The sequence below is a fragment of the Vicugna pacos genome, unplaced genomic scaffold, assembly GCF_048564905.1.
Source record: "Vicugna pacos unplaced genomic scaffold, VicPac4 scaffold_195, whole genome shotgun sequence".
NCBI lineage: Eukaryota > Metazoa > Chordata > Mammalia > Artiodactyla > Camelidae > Vicugna > Vicugna pacos.
Window position 1 is genome coordinate 502,235 of NW_027328874.1, and position 13,164 is coordinate 515,398.

The 13,164-nt window shown below is 44.6% G+C and overlaps 2 long non-coding RNA genes across 3 annotated transcripts; both read left to right on the forward strand.

Moving 5' to 3' along the window:
- The first annotated feature begins 57 nt into the window (after positions 1 to 57).
- On the forward strand, positions 58 to 5,320 carry LOC140695327 (uncharacterized). Its single transcript, XR_012071045.1, has 4 exons — positions 58 to 227; positions 4,598 to 4,668; positions 4,877 to 4,947; positions 5,098 to 5,320. It is a non-coding gene; the product is annotated as an uncharacterized lncRNA (long non-coding RNA).
- A 29-nt stretch (positions 5,321 to 5,349) lies between these two features.
- LOC140695324 (uncharacterized) lies at positions 5,350 to 10,541 on the forward strand. Of its 2 annotated transcripts, none has more exons than XR_012071039.1 (4): positions 5,350 to 5,522; positions 9,894 to 9,964; positions 10,173 to 10,243; positions 10,346 to 10,541. It is a non-coding gene; the product is annotated as an uncharacterized lncRNA (long non-coding RNA). The 2 variants fall into 2 exon arrangements; XR_012071040.1 differs by having other exon boundaries at positions 10,394 to 10,531.
- The last annotated feature ends 2,623 nt before the right edge of the window (positions 10,542 to 13,164 follow it).

The window sequence follows — 13,164 nt, forward strand, 5'->3', positions numbered from 1 at the left end:
TCCCGGACCAAAGACCTAAGCCAAGCTCCACAGAGGGCGGCAGCCCCTCCATCACACTGATCCACCCACAGAACTCTGCCCGGTTACCTAGGATCCAACAGCCACAACAAGCCTCGCGGTAAACACCAACATTCCACCTGGAATCCAACCGCTAACTGCCATCCCCAATGGCTGCTGCATCTTGTCAGTGTTGGGGGAGGGGCTGCATCCGACGAGAGGTTCCTAAGGTAAATGTGATTCTACCCACTAGCGTCCCATGGGCCTTTCTTCTTCCCTCTTTCCTTTTGTTCAGAGCTCTATGCACCGTACCAATGGAGGGAAGTGTGTCCCTTTTCAGTTGATGGTTTCACACGTCTTTAAACTTTCTAACAGTTCACAGTACACAGGGACCCACTAAAGGAGACTTATGTTCCTATAATATCCGTACACCCGGAATACATATGCGTCGCCTGATTTCTGCTGAAACACCCACACTCTCAGGACATGGATCCATTGGATTCATGGGGGCTGAAATTCCAAGAAATGAAACCAACCCCAATGTGCACTTTGCTGTCGGTCTCTTTTGCACTTAGTACACTTTGGCAGAGCTACTTGCCTTTGTTATAGGCTTCTTACATTTCTTCTCTACGTAGCCTAGAATATGGCATTCCTTCATCCTGTTGGAAGACATACAAGTCTACATCACGGACTAGGAATCCGTTTGATTCCAAATCGGCATTAGTGTTAGGTCACGATATGCTCTTATGAATCAAAATTTACGGATATGAATGCACGCTTCTGATTTCCGAATACAAGTGTGCTGAGTACATGCAAGCCACGATACTGGGTCGATGCGTTCTGAATGACCCTTGACCTCACCTTGAGTATTTTCTTTTGAATAATCATGGTTCCCTTTGTATATGTCAGCCAACCATACCATTTTGGTGCTTGTTTGTTGGTTTGATTCTTTGTTGGTCTTCTTCTCGCTTGTTTTGCAAACACGTCAGGACATGCATCTCTCCTTTCACTTCAAACAGAGTCAAATAAGCTGATTCACTTAAGAGAGTGCTTCCAATCACCTATGATTTCCTGCTTCCCTCTCCCATCTTTAGGGTTTTGATGTCCTCCTTAAGTTCTTCTTCTTTCTTCTCTGCCACACATGCTCTTCTTGCATTTCCAATAATGGTTTCTTCTTTCCATTCCATCTTGCTGCTTTTCTATTCAGGGGAGTTTTCTCAACCTTTCTTTTAGAAAAACTTTTGAACTGCTGAATTCTTTTAAGATTTGCCGGTCTGTAGAATTCTCTAGCTCTGCCGTTATTTGAAATGGTGTTCATGTGGCATAGGCTACCCTAGGTGGCAGCATTTGGCCATTCAGGATATGGTCTGTGTCCTGGCACTCCTCCCTGTCCTGCAATATTGCTGCCGAGATATCAGCTGAAACCCCTCTGGAGGTTTCCTTGTGACTATGTTGTTTCCTCCAGGTGCATTTTAAATCACTCGGATATTCGTGAACTTTGTTGATTTGAATCATACAGCTGCTGGTAGGTCTATTGGGATTCCACCTCCTTCGGATGCTGTGTAATTCCTGAATTCGCATAGATGATTCTTTCTTGGCTTTCAGCAAGTTTCAGTCTGATTTTTCTACAGATAAATTTTCAGACACTTTTTGTTTCTTTATCTCTTGCTTTTCCATCTGGGACTCATGATTTCTATTCTTTCATGCCCTGTCTTAACCCAGGGTTCAACTGCAATGTTTTCTTTTGTTGGCACTTGCTTTCCTATGTCTGCTTCTGACCGAGGTTTTTCTCTTCCCCTGTCTTCACAGTCATTCACGCGTCCCTCTGCATTATCTAGTCTGCTAAGGACTGAATTTTAGCCCTGATATTATCACAACCATTGAGTTTCCTGATATTTTTGGCTCGTGTTGAGACTTTCTCTTCCCCTTTTCTGGTATTCTGCCTTTTGTGATTCTGAGACACTGGTGTTCTTCAGTGTTTTCCTGACCTTCATTTTCAACACTTGTTCTGGATAGCGTTTTGCAGACTAGTTGTTTGAAAGCTTATCTTTTGCGCCTTCAATATCTTTGGAACTGAAAATGGTACTTCCTGTTTCTTTTACTGTTCTTCTTCATCTCTACTGGTCAGGTAATATCAGGTATCTAATGTAGACTTCTAGGGCTTTGTTAATTGAAAAATTTAGACTCTTGTCTCTACGCAATTCCATGGGATTTCTGTGAGGACAATTTCTCCTAGGCATTGATGCCATAACCTGTACCTGTGTGTGTTGTTTGGTATATCTCCAATTGCTGGTGTTGCATTAGTTGTGATGAACAACCCATACTACTTCGATTAGCATAACTTCATTTTGATTATACTTATCTCACACTTCTGAAAGTGCACAGGACACTTCCTCTTGTGGAAATGAAGCTTCTAAAAGTTCTCAGCTCTGCATTCTTCTCTATGTCATTTTGGAGTGTTTCCAAAACAGCAAACTGAGAGTGCTCTTCTGCTTTTTATTGCCACGGGAATGTCCCAATGAAATGAGTTCTTTCCAGAGCTTCTCTGTCTACAGAAACACCTGTGGAAGCATATCTATGGATGTCACATATCAGGGCCTGCTGGAATGATCCCGCAGACCTTCCTTGTTGTCCTAGGTGCCGTACCGTGCCGGTGCCATCCAAAATGTAGCATCCGCTTTTGGGAGATAGTGCTGAAGGGAATGCTTCATCTTCTCGCGCTGTGGACTTGGACCACTCTCCCTTGTCCTCTCATCCTTGTGGCACGGGTGCACGAAGGCAACCACAGAGTTGTTGCGCATCCTGTGACTCAAACCAAACCATAATCCCAGCCCAGGTTATGAATGTAGCATATCCTAAGGCTTTTCATTCTGATTTCAAATTCAAGGCCCCCTGGATCCCTCAGACCAGATGCACGATATCTCTGATTCAGCCCCACACGTGCTCTATTGGCAAAATTCCCAATTGGTCCCTGGTCCGTCAGATGTACTGGGTGTGGCCATGGGACATATCGGTAATCGCAACCACGCGACCAGTGTGGTTGATTTATTATTGGTACACAGTTCGGTTTGCTCTCTTGATTCGACCCACCACATCCCACAATGCACTCCAGATCCCTGAGACTCAGCGTGTGCCATCATCCGTAGCTCTATGCCTCACTGGCCATTGCCTCTGCTACCTCAAATTTGGCAGCTTGGATCTTGGTCTCAGAATTAACTGTGGGGATATTTTGCGCTGGTTTCTTTGAGTTCTCTCAGCCAAGCATCTGCTGTGCACTCTTGTAAATCTCAGCACATCACCTTCAAACCCATGTCTCCTGTCCGCTTGAGAGTGTGCGTCCAAGTTAAACAGAGTTTCACCCTTGTTGCTCCATCACCAGGGGTCCGAACCTGCACTGGTTTCCATTCCCTGCTTTGCCTTCCTGCTTCCAGGTGTCCTGAGGCCTCATCCTGTCTTTGGGAGTAACAGACCTCTCTTCGTCCAGTGTCCTATGCTAAGGGCTGGGTGAGTGGATGTTTCCATTGCTCTGTACATGGGAGCGAGTGAGTGCAGGTTGCACTTCTTCTCTGCCAACTGGGCATCGATGAATCAACACTATCCAGATACATTTCACAGAAATGTGATATTTGCTTAGCTCTTTGTTTCTATACAGCCGTGGTGGGAGGGATTGTCCGAAGACAACTATTTTGACATTGTGTTGATATCCCATTTGCAGTCTTTAAGAAGTTTAACAGAACTCATTTACATGTTTTGGGAGTTATACGAAAATGGAGTTATTTTTTGAAACACACTAAATCGACCTAGAAGCCAGACTTGTCAATTTTGGTAACATTGTGTCAGCTCTACGGAAAAGCTAGACAGATAGAATGCAAACTAGCAGTCCAAACTGTTCAAGGGGTCATGTCAGCTCTTTAAGGTTGAAGCCTCCGAAACCAACAGGAACCATGAAATAACTTTTGGAAACATGGAATAACCCCCAACCTTGGATACACTTGTGCATGTGGTGCCCTGTATCCCAATGACACCTACTGGCCAATGTTGGCATTTCAAGGGGTAACATCCCTCTCTAGGAAAATACAAGAGGAAACAAACCAAATATATACATTTAGGTTTGAATCCAAAAGCACCTAGAGGCATTCTAGCTAGGAGAATCCTGCTGCAGTTATGCTAGTCTATTGAGAACCAGGTGTTTTTCTATCAGTGTTGAGAACGCTTAATCATCCGATCCTGTAGTTTAAAGCCATTTAACGCAACCAAGTCTGCACCCCCATGATATAGTGCCCCCGGGGGCTTGACTCAAGTGAAAGACGATTTACATAAGCTGTGTCTTTAATGTCATTGGCGACTTTTACAGTTCAGTTCACTTTCTGACTTGTACTATTTACCTTCACTGTCTTGAAAAACTGAAGCCTAATACAGATTCATGTTCAGTCAAAGATTCCCCTCACTTACCACACTCCCTTCACCCCAGGGAAGACATAAACACAACATTTGCTGAATCTAGCGGAAGGACATCGTTTCTAGGTGTGAGCTAAGTATTCAATTTTATCTATTTCAGCCGAGACTATTTGACCTTTAAGGTGTTCACTGTTGTTCACAGAGAGTGAAGCTGGAGGAACTCTGATTCTAGGAGGGGCTTGCTCTTCTCGTAATGGCTTCATTGCAGCTCAGGTACTGATCCTTCAAAATGGATGCCTGAGTGGAGGGGAGGCAAGGGCAAGTGCTCACTAGCTAGGCCCAAACCTGGGAAAAGGCTTACCTGGGCTTGTTGAATTTTGGTCTGAATGGCTTGGGAATGCCCCTTGGGACGTGTGGATTCTCACGACCTCTTCCAAGAACAGGAGCGTTTTGATCATCTCTGCCATTTCTTCTCCTTCAGACGTCAGGGACCTTGGACCCGTTATTGGAGAAGAGAATTGAGGAACTTCCTCAAGTCCACGTTGGCACTCCGTATGTTTCTGCCTGTATCAGTGAGTTTCAATATGTCTCATGAATGTCTTTTGAGCCTGGTATCCTCTACAGCTGTCTCCACGCCAGTATTCTCCATTGTAGCAGAACATCTCTCATCCATGTGTTCGCATCTCTCCTCAATCCGTGCAGCCAGCTTACCGGCCAGCTTCTCTTCGTGTCTCCCCTAAAGTCGACTTCACCAGGACTGGGCAAGTCTGAAAGTACCTCGGAGCCTGACCAGTAAGCTGATGACAGGCAGATCTTCCACTGTCTGCCCTTTCAGGTTCTGGAAACTGACCTGTGACCTCAGGTCTTTGGGCAGCAGCAGTATCTCGAACTTACACAGCTTCCCGGACCAAAGACCTAAGCCAAGCTCCACAGAGGGCGGCAGCCCCTCCATCACACTGATCCACCCACAGAACTCTGCCCGGTTACCTAGGATCCAACAGCCACAACAAGCCTCGCGGTAAACACCAACATTCCACCTGGAATCCAACCGCTAACTGCCATCCCCAATGGCTGCTGCATCTTGTCAGTGTTGGGGGAGGGGCTGCATCCGACGAGAGGTTCCTAAGGTAAATGTGATTCTACCCACTAGCGTCCCATGGGCCTTTCTTCTTCCCTCTTTCCTTTTGTTCAGAGCTCTATGCACCGTACCAATGGAGGGAAGTGTGTCCCTTTTCAGTTGATGGTTTCACACGTCTTTAAACTTTCTAACAGTTCACAGTACACAGGGACCCACTAAAGGAGACTTATGTTCCTATAATATCCGTACACCCGGAATACATATGCGTCGCCTGATTTCTGCTGAAACACCCACACTCTCAGGACATGGATCCATTGGATTCATGGGGGCTGAAATTCCAAGAAATGAAACCAACCCCAATGTGCACTTTGCTGTCGGTCTCTTTTGCACTTAGTACACTTTGGCAGAGCTACTTGCCTTTGTTATAGGCTTCTTACATTTCTTCTCTACGTAGCCTAGAATATGGCATTCCTTCATCCTGTTGGAAGACATACAAGTCTACATCACGGACTAGGAATCCATTTGATTCCAAATCGGCATTAGTGTTAGGTCACGATATGCTCTTATGAATCAAAATTTACGGATATGAATGCACGCTTCTGATTTCCGAATACAAGTGTGCTGAGTACATGCAAGCCACGATACTGGGTCGATGCGTTCTGAATGACCCTTGACCTCACCTTGAGTATTTTCTTTTGAATAATCATGGTTCCCTTTGTATATGTCAGCCAACCATACCATTTTGGTGCTTGTTTGTTGGTTTGATTCTTTGTTGGTCTTCTTCTCGCTTGTTTTGCAAACACGTCAGGACATGCATCTCTCCTTTCACTTCAAACAGAGTCAAATAAGCTGATTCACTTAAGAGAGTGCTTCCAATCACCTATGATTTCCTGCTTCCCTCTCCCATCTTTAGGGTTTTGATGTCCTCCTTAAGTTCTTCTTCTTTCTTCTCTGCCACACATGCTCTTCTTGCATTTCCAATAATGGTTTCTTCTTTCCATTCCATCTTGCTGCTTTTCTATTCAGGGGAGTTTTCTCAACCTTTCTTTTAGAAAAACTTTTGAACTGCTGAATTCTTTTAAGATTTGCCGGTCTGTAGAATTCTCTAGCTCTGCCGTTATTTGAAATGGTGTTCATGTGGCATAGGCTACCCTAGGTGGCAGCATTTGGCCATTCAGGATATGGTCTGTGTCCTGGCACTCCTCCCTGTCCTGCAATATTGCTGCCGAGATATCAGCTGAAACCCCTCTGGAGGTTTCCTTGTGACTATGTTGTTTCCTCCAGGTGCATTTTAAATCACTCGGATATTCGTGAACTTTGTTGATTTGAATCATACAGCTGCTGGTAGGTCTATTGGGATTCCACCTCCTTCGGATGCTGTGTAATTCCTGAATTCGCATAGATGATTCTTTCTTGGCTTTCAGCAAGTTTCAGTCTGATTTTTCTACAGATAAATTTTCAGACACTTTTTGTTTCTTTATCTCTTGCTTTTCCATCTGGGACTCATGATTTCTATTCTTTCATGCCCTGTCTTAACCCAGGGTTCAACTGCAATGTTTTCATTTGTTGGCACTTGCTTTCCTATGTCTGCTTCTGACCGAGGTTTTTCTCTTCCCCTGTCTTCACAGTCATTCACGCGTCCCTCTGCATTATCTAGTCTGCTAAGGACTGAATTTTAGCCCTGATATTATCACAACCATTGAGTTTCCTGATATTTTTGGCTCGTGTTGAGACTTTCTCTTCCCCTTTTCTGGTATTCTGCCTTTTGTGATTCTGAGACACTGGTGTTCTTCAGTGTTTTCCTGACCTTCATTTTCAACACTTGTTCTGGATAGCGTTTTGCAGACTAGTTGTTTGAAAGCTTATCTTTTGCGCCTTCAATATCTTTGGAACTGAAAATGGTACTTCCTGTTTCTTTTACTGTTCTTCTTCATCTCTACTGGTCAGGTAATATCAGGTATCTAATGTAGACTTCTAGGGCTTTGTTAATTGAAAATTTTAGACTCTTGTCTCTACGCAATTCCATGGGATTTCTGTGAGGACAATTTCTCCTAGGCATTGATGCCATAACCTGTACCTGTGTGTGTTGTTTGGTATATCTCCAATTGCTGGTGTTGCATTAGTTGTGATGAACAACCCATTCTACTTCGATTAGCATAACTTCATTTTGATTATACTTATCTCACACTTCTGAAAGTGCACAGGACACTTCCTCTTGTGGAAATGAAGCTTCTAAAAGTTCTCAGCTCTGCATTCTTCTCTATGTCATTTTGGAGTGTTTCCAAAACAGCAAACTGAGAGTGCTCTTCTGCTTTTTATTGCCACGGGAATGTCCCAATGAAATGAGTTCTTTCCAGAGCTTCTCTGTCTACAGAAACACCAGTGGAAGCATATCTATGGATGTCACATATCAGGGCCTGCTAGAATGATCCCGCAGACCTTCCTTGTTGTCCTAGGTGCCGTACCGTGCCGGTGCCATCCAAAATGTAGCATCCGCTTTGGGAGATAGTGCTGAAGGGAATGCTTCCTCTTCTCGCGCTGTGGACTTGGACCACTCTTCCTTGTCCTCTCATCCTTGTGGCACGGGTGCACGAAGGCAACCACAGAGTTGTTGCGCATCCTGTGACTCAAACCAAACCATAATCCCAGCCCAGGTTATGAATGTAGCATATCCTAAGGCTTTTCATTCTGATTTCAAATTCAAGGCCCCCTGGATCCCTCAGACCAGATGCACGATATCTCTGATTCAGCCCCACACGTGCTCTATTGGCAAAATTCCCAATTGGTCCCTGGTCCTGCAGATGTACTGGGTGTGGCCATGGGACATATCGGTAATCGCAACCGCGCGACCAGTGTGGTTGATTTATTATTGGTACACAGTTCGGTTTGCTCTCTTGATTCGACCCACCAAATCCCACAACGCACTCCAGATCCCTGAGACTCAGCGTGTGCCATCATCCGTAGCTCTATGCCTCACTGATCATTGCCTCTGCTACCTCAAATTTGGCAGCTTGGATCTTGGTCTCAGAATTAACTGTGGGGATATTTTGCGCTGGTTTCTTCGAGTTCTCTCAGCCAAGCATCTGCTGTGCACTCTTGTAAATCTCAGCACATCACCTTCAAACCCATGTCTCCTGTCCGCTTGAGAGTGTGCGTCCAAGTTAAACAGAGTTTCACCCTTGTTGCTCCATCACCAGGGGTCCGAACCTGCACTGGTTTCCATTCCCTGCTTTGCCTTCTCCTGCTTCCAGGTGTCCTGAGGCCTCATCCTGTCTTTGGGAGTAACAGACCTCTCTTCGGCCAGTGTCCTATGCTAAGGGCTGGGTGAGTGGATGTTTCCATTGCTCTGTACATGGGAGCGAGTGAGTGCAGGTTGCACTTCTTCTCTGCCAACTGGGCATCGATGAATCAACACTATCCAGATACATTTCACAGAAATGTGATATTTGCTTAGCTCTTTGTTTCTATACAGCCGTGGTGGGAGGGATTGTCCGAAGACAACTATTTTGACATTGTGTTGATATCCCATTTGCAGTCTTTAAGAAGTTTAACAGAACTCATTTACATGTTTTGGGAGTTATACGAAAATGGAGTTATTTTTTGAAACACACTAAATCGACCTAGAAGCCAGACTTGTCAATTTTGGTAACATTGTGTCAGCTCTACGGAAAAGCTAGACAGATAGAATGCAAACTAGCAGTCCAAACTGTTCAAGGGGTCATGTCAGCTCTTTAAGGTTGAAGCCTCCGAAACCAACAGGAACCATGAAATAACTTTTGGAAACATGGAATAACCCCCAACCTTGGATACACTTGTGCATGTGGTGCCCTGTATCCCAATGACACCTACTGGCCAATGTTGGCATTTCAAGGGGTAACATCCCTCTCTAGGAAAATACAAGAGGAAACAAACCAAATATATACATTTAGGTTTGAATCCAAAAGCACCTAGAGGCATTCTAGCTAGGAGAATCCTGCTGCAGTTATGCTAGTCTATTGAGAACCAGGTGTTTTTCTATCAGTGTTGAGAACGCTTAATCATCCGATCCTGTAGTTTAAAGCCATTTAACGCAACCAAGTCTGCACCCCCATGATATAGTGCCCCCGGGGGCTTGACTCAAGTGAAAGACGATTTACATAAGCTGTGTCTTTAATGTCATTGGCGACTTTTACAGTTCAGTTCACTTTCTGACTTGTACTATTTACCTTCACTGTCTTGAAAAACTGAAGCCTAATACAGATTCATGTTCAGTCAAAGATTCCCCTCACTTACCACACTCCCTTCACCCCAGGGAAGACATAAACACAACATTTGCTGAATCTAGCGGAAGGACATCGTTTCTAGGTGTGAGCTAAGTATTCAATTTTATCTATTTCAGCCGAGACTATTTGACCTTTAAGGTGTTCACTGTTGTTCACAGAGAGTGAAGCTGGAGGAACTCTGATTCTAGGAGGGGCTTGCTCTTCTCGTAATGGCTTCATTGCAGCTCAGGTACTGATCCTTCAAAATGGATGCCTGAGTGGAGGGGAGGCAAGGGCAAGTGCTCACTAGCTAGGCCCAAACCTGGGAAAAGGCTTACCTGGGCTTGTTGAATTTTGGTCTGAATGGCTTGGGAATGCCCCTTGGGACGTGTGGATTCTCACGACCTCTTCCAAGAACAGGAGCGTTTTGATCATCTCTGCCATTTCTTCTCCTTCAGACGTCAGGGACCTTGGACCCGTTATTGGAGAAGAGAATTGAGGAACTTCCTCAAGTCCACGTTGGCACTCCGTATGTTTCTGCCTGTATCAGTGAGTTTCAATATGTCTCATGAATGTCTTTTGAGCCTGGTATCCTCTACAGCTGTCTCCACGCCAGTATTCTCCATTGTAGCAGAACATCTCTCATCCATGTGTTCGCATCTCTCCTCAATCCGTGCAGCCAGCTTACCGGCCAGCTTCTCTTCGTGTCTCCCCTAAAGTCGACTTCACCAGGACTGGGCAAGTCTGAAAGTACCTCGGAGCCTGACCAGTAAGCTGATGACAGGCAGATCTTCCACTGTCTGCCCTTTCAGGTTCTGGAAACTGACCTGTGACCTCAGGTATTTGGGCAGCAGCAGTATCTCGAACTTACACAGCTTCCCGGACCAAAGACCTAAGCCAAGCTCCACAGAGGGCGGCAGCCCCTCCATCACACTGATCCACCCACAGAACTCTGCCCGGTTACCTAGGATCCAACAGCCACAACAAGCCTCGCGGTAAACACCAACATTCCACCTGGAATCCAACCGCTAACTGCCATCCCCAATGGCTGCTGCATCTTGTCAGTGTTGGGGGAGGGGCTGCATCCGACGAGAGGTTCCTAAGGTAAATGTGATTCTACCCACTAGCGTCCCATGGGCCTTTCTTCTTCCCTCTTTCCTTTTGTTCAGAGCTCTATGCACCGTACCAATGGAGGGAAGTGTGTCCCTTTTCAGTTGATGGTTTCACACGTCTTTAAACTTTCTAACAGTTCACAGTACACAGGGACCCACTAAAGGAGACTTATGTTCCTATAATATCCGTACACCCGGAATACATATGCGTCGCCTGATTTCTGCTGAAACACCCACACTCTCAGGACATGGATCCATTGGATTCATGGGGGCTGAAATTCCAAGAAATGAAACCAACCCCAATGTGCACTTTGCTGTCGGTCTCTTTTGCACTTAGTACACTTTGGCAGAGCTACTTGCCTTTGTTATAGGCTTCTTACATTTCTTCTCTACGTAGCCTAGAATATGGCATTCCTTCATCCTGTTGGAAGACATACAAGTCTACATCACGGACTAGGAATCCATTTGATTCCAAATCGGCATTAGTGTTAGGTCACGATATGCTCTTATGAATCAAAATTTACGGATATGAATGCACGCTTCTGATTTCCGAATACAAGTGTGCTGAGTACATGCAAGCCACGATACTGGGTCGATGCGTTCTGAATGACCCTTGACCTCACCTTGAGTATTTTCTTTTGAATAATCATGGTTCCCTTTGTATATGTCAGCCAACCATACCATTTTGGTGCTTGTTTGTTGGTTTGATTCTTTGTTGGTCTTCTTCTCGCTTGTTTTGCAAACACGTCAGGACATGCATCTCTCCTTTCACTTCAAACAGAGTCAAATAAGCTGATTCACTTAAGAGAGTGCTTCCAATCACCTATGATTTCCTGCTTCCCTCTCCCATCTTTAGGGTTTTGATGTCCTCCTTAAGTTCTTCTTCTTTCTTCTCTGCCACACATGCTCTTCTTGCATTTCCAATAATGGTTTCTTCTTTCCATTCCATCTTGCTGCTTTTCTATTCAGGGGAGTTTTCTCAACCTTTCTTTTAGAAAAACTTTTGAACTGCTGAATTCTTTTAAGATTTGCCGGTCTGTAGAATTCTCTAGCTCTGCCGTTATTTGAAATGGTGTTCATGTGGCATAGGCTACCCTAGGTGGCAGCATTTGGCCATTCAGGATATGGTCTGTGTCCTGGCACTCCTCCCTGTCCTGCAATATTGCTGCCGAGATATCAGCTGAAACCCCTCTGGAGGTTTCCTTGTGACTATGTTGTTTCCTCCAGGTGCATTTTAAATCACTCGGATATTCGTGAACTTTGTTGATTTGAATCATACAGCTGCTGGTAGGTCTATTGGGATTCCACCTCCTTCGGATGCTGTGTAATTCCTGAATTCGCATAGATGATTCTTTCTTGGCTTTCAGCAAGTTTCAGTCTGATTTTTCTACAGATAAATTTTCAGACACTTTTTGTTTCTTTATCTCTTGCTTTTCCATCTGGGACTCATGATTTCTATTCTTTCATGCCCTGTCTTAACCCAGGGTTCAACTGCAATGTTTTCATTTGTTGGCACTTGCTTTCCTATGTCTGCTTCTGACCGAGGTTTTTCTCTTCCCCTGTCTTCACAGTCATTCACGCGTCCCTCTGCATTATCTAGTCTGCTAAGGACTGAATTTTAGCCCTGATATTATCACAACCATTGAGTTTCCTGATATTTTTGGCTCGTGTTGAGACTTTCTCTTCCCCTTTTCTGGTATTCTGCCTTTTGTGATTCTGAGACACTGGTGTTCTTCAGTGTTTTCCTGACCTTCATTTTCAACACTTGTTCTGGATAGCGTTTTGCAGACTAGTTGTTTGAAAGCTTATCTTTTGCGCCTTCAATATCTTTGGAACTGAAAATGGTACTTCCTGTTTCTTTTACTGTTCTTCTTCATCTCTACTGGTCAGGTAATATCAGGTATCTAATGTAGACTTCTAGGGCTTTGTTAATTGAAAAATTTAGACTCTTGTCTCTACGCAATTCCATGGGATTTCTGTGAGGACAATTTCTCCTAGGCATTGATGCCATAACCTGTACCTGTGTGTGTTGTTTGGTATATCTCCAATTGCTGGTGTTGCATTAGTTGTGATGAACAACCCATACTACTTCGATTAGCATAACTTCATTTTGATTATACTTATCTCACACTTCTGAAAGTGCACAGGACACTTCCTCTTGTGGAAATGAAGCTTCTAAAAGTTCTCAGCTCTGCATTCTTCTCTATGTCATTTTGGAGTGTTTCCAAAACAGCAAACTGAGAGTGCTCTTCTGCTTTTTATTGCCACGGGAATGTCCCAATGAAATGAGTTCTTTCCAGAGCTTCTCTGTCTACAGAAACACCTGTGGAAGCATATC